The following is a 3,625-nucleotide window of genomic DNA, read 5'->3' on the forward strand; positions in this document are numbered from 1 at the left end:
ATGTGGCTCATTTCTTATCCTCATCCGAGGAATAGCCAATTGCTGGTAGGTCAGTGAACTCCCAGAGGGGATAAAATGGAAGCTGATGCTATTTTAAAAATGCCAGGAAATCTTCCACTATGCCTAAATATGGGTACAGGAGACCTAGGTTCTTTAACTGCATCTCCCAACTTCAGTAACTACTTTGAGAAGCTTCTTGGATGAAGGATATCTGAATAATTCTCATGGAGTCAAGGATATCTGAACAACTCAGAGGGGCTTTGACTGCCTCCTGGGCCACTTGCATAAACTTCACTCTGTGGAGCTCATAAATTCCAAGGCTGGACAAGGCTGGACAAAGCAAGGTCCCTCCTTCCTTGGGGACAGAGTCTGTTTCCTTCTACCCTGAGCAGTAACACTCACAGCCTTTGTTATGGCCTCCTTAGAACTCTGTACATAGCAACCAGGGCAGAAGGTGAGCTGGTCTCTTCCTATTAAATATGATGCCACCAAGCTGTTACTGTCAGTTACTGCCATTAAAATGAGAGCTGTTGGTTAGCCCTTAGTGGAAAGAAACAATCTTCTCTCTACTCTTGTTTCTCAGTCAGAACAGACTTTTCATTCTATCCCAAAATGTGCATACTGACCCAAAGAGGGTTACTCTGAGAATTTCCCAGGCATCATCTACCCAGGAGGCTCAGCATTATGAGCTTAAGGCAGAGCCAGGATCTCAGTGGAGATCAGTGGCTTGGCTTTGAGCCTTCACTGTTCCCACCCTCCCTAGCCACCCCCTAAGCTCTCCCAATGGTTGGGCCCTGAGCTAAGGACAGTTTTCTTCTTTCAAAGATGTAAAATCCATCAGGAACTACTCTCCCTCCCCAACCTAAGTCGGGGAGTTGTCATGGTGGAAAGAGAGATGTGTGTGCTCGTGCGTGCGCATGTGTGTGTGTGTGTGTGTGCGTGTGAGCATGCACACCTGTTCCCACATGTGCCTGTGCATGGGGTTCTTACATGTGTATTTAATGGGCATATGTGAATTTTTGTGTGCATGTTTATATCGTGTGTAGTGTGTTGACAGAGAACTTCAATCTTCTTTCCTCTCATTTCCCCATCCACAGCTGGTGCAATTTTTTTTTATGGCCAGGTAACCTCTTATAATTTATTTGCTTTATTTTTTCTGTCTTCATGTGTATGTATGCAGCAAAAAAAAAATGATCAGAATTTTGACAAAGAGTATTGTTTGCAGATATGAACAGTTCCTCTTGGTTTGGTGGAGGTCTTTTTCCTAGAACCCAGTGTTCGGGGCCCATGTAGAGTAGAAGCACACTCTCCCCTTTTTATGTCATAGCCTCGTCCCTCCTCCCCACCTACCCATCCTTGATTAGGAGGCTGTGTACTAAGCCAAGGTGGCTGCGAGCTGGGAGGATGGTGGAGACCAGGTCCGGGAGGCCGCAGGCCACGATCCAAGCTGCGTTGGCTGAAAGCTCCCAGCAGAAGATTTCTGCTAAAAGAATTCACACACATCCAAAAGTCAGGAAGGAATGTCTGCCTGTTGACCCAACTACTGCTGAATCACAAACCACTAGGAAACAAAGTCCAGTCTCTAGAACTCCTAAAACCAGAAAGAGGAAGAGCAGAACTACAGTCTCATTATCCAAAATGAACAAACCATCTACTGATGGAGAGACCTCTGATGCAGAATCAAATTGTTCTTCTGTGTCTGAGCTCCAGGATCCCATTTTAAGGGTGACTAGGAGATGGCAGATCTTAGTTGCATGCACTCCAGTGTCCAGTGTTTGGAAAAGGCTGAAAATAACTCCAATAAATCAGTCTCATATTGAAGAAGACAACGACAATGACTCTGAAGCTGAATCTCATGTCTCAGGTATTTCTAGAATTGTGCTGCACAATAATAACTACAAGGACCAGAAGAAGTAAGGCTAAACCTGTAAGAGATCCAAGCCAAGAATTACATTCAGACGGTATTTCTGATGCTGAGTCATCATACTCAGACATTTCTTCATTTTCCAGAGTTGCAACTATGAGAACAAGAAGTATGCAGAAGTTACACACACAAACTGAGGAGAAAGATATTAACATTGTACCAGAAAATGAAAAGCAGATCATAAATGTGCCTATGAATTCAGAGGATTCAGATACCAGACAAACAACTTGTTTACTGGTAAGATCTCTTCCTCAGATAAATAAGCCAAATTTCTATAATGAAATTCATAATGACTCCGATGATGATTCCTTCCACAGAAATTCAGAAAAAAAAAAAAAAAACGAACAGTGCAAAAATGCCAACGTTTTAATGAGAGCAGAAAAAGGCCAATGTTGCACCTTGCAAAGAAATAACAAAGCAGAATAGTAGGAATTTAGATGAAGAAACCAAGGGAATAGTAGATGAGGAAAAAGAAATAAATAAGAAAAATTCTCAGCTGGAGAGCCTTTCTGAACCTCAGGACACTGGCATTCAGCAGTTAGTTTCTCAAAAGTGTTCAACCCCCCAAAATAATGAGACTACATCAGAGCCCTCACATCTGAACTGTGAGACTATAATGAAATCATTAGCTCAATCATTTGCAGTGATAGAAGTGGACAGATGGAATGAAGAGAGAAAGGGCACCATAAAAACAAGTGACTTGACAGAATTTGGTGATAGTGGTAGTGATGAAGAAGAGTGCACTGTTACAGGTATCAGTGAAGATAGGGATGAAGGAAGGGATGTAGATTTTGAGTGTGAAACCAAACTATTCAAGTCTGAGCTCCACACATCCCTGGACAAAGGTGATTCTGTTTTATTAGTTCTCAGCAGTGATGAAAGCCAGCAGTCTGAAAATAATGAGAATGAAGAGGACACTCTGTGTTTTGTTGAAAAGAATAGTCAAAGGGAATCATTAAATGGAGAATGATAAAATATGTCATGTGACAATGCATTGTTTGTAATTGACACAACTCCTGGGTTGAGTACTGATAAACATTTTTACTTGGATGAGGGAGACAAGGCAAGTGAGGTTGCCATTGAGGAGGAAGAAGAGGTGGAAGAGGATGAAAGAAGTGAAGAACCATCAGACCATGACAGAAACAAAGATAGTGAGTTTAGTGATGAAGACGACTTACTAAATAGCACAAAGTCTAAACTTCTGAAGTTGACAAGCAGCAGCACAGACCCTTGTATGAGTATCAAGCAGTTGGGTGGTTTGTATATTAATTTCAATGCAGACAAACTACAGTCAAACAAGAGAACCCTAACACAGATCAAGGAGAAAAAGAAAAAGAAAAACGAGCTTTTGCAGAAAGGGGGCTGTGTACTTTGGGTGAGAAAGAATGACCTGAGGCAGCTTGTTAGCCAACTCTTGACATCTTTTTAAAGTAAGCTGAGTGCCTGTGTTTGTTCCAAAGCTTTTTGTTTAACAACATGTTCTGAAAACATCTCTTGGATTCAATGTCTCATGATCCTTCTTCAGGGACTCACTGATACAATCATATTAACCCTATCTCTGCCTCCTTCATATGTCTGGAAGTATAACATGAGATTGGGAGTCAGACAGGCTCAAATATTGAATTGGGTTACTGCTCATGTAACCTTGAGTTAATTAATGAATTCTTACTTCATCCAGAAAAAAGGGATAATAACAATAGT

At 41.6% G+C, this 3,625-nt stretch overlaps 1 pseudogene; it reads left to right on the top strand.

The window, feature by feature from the left end:
• Nucleotides 1-1,404: 1,404 nt before the first annotated feature.
• On the top strand, nt 1,405-3,353 carry LOC114198886 (deoxynucleotidyltransferase terminal-interacting protein 2 pseudogene; annotated as a pseudogene).
• The last annotated feature ends 272 nt before the right edge of the window (nt 3,354-3,625 follow it).

Source organism: Eumetopias jubatus, unplaced genomic scaffold, assembly GCF_037043125.1.
Source record: "Eumetopias jubatus isolate StellerSeaLion01/CBP00866 unplaced genomic scaffold, mEumJub1_p1.0 scaffold_10, whole genome shotgun sequence".
NCBI lineage: Eukaryota > Metazoa > Chordata > Mammalia > Carnivora > Otariidae > Eumetopias > Eumetopias jubatus.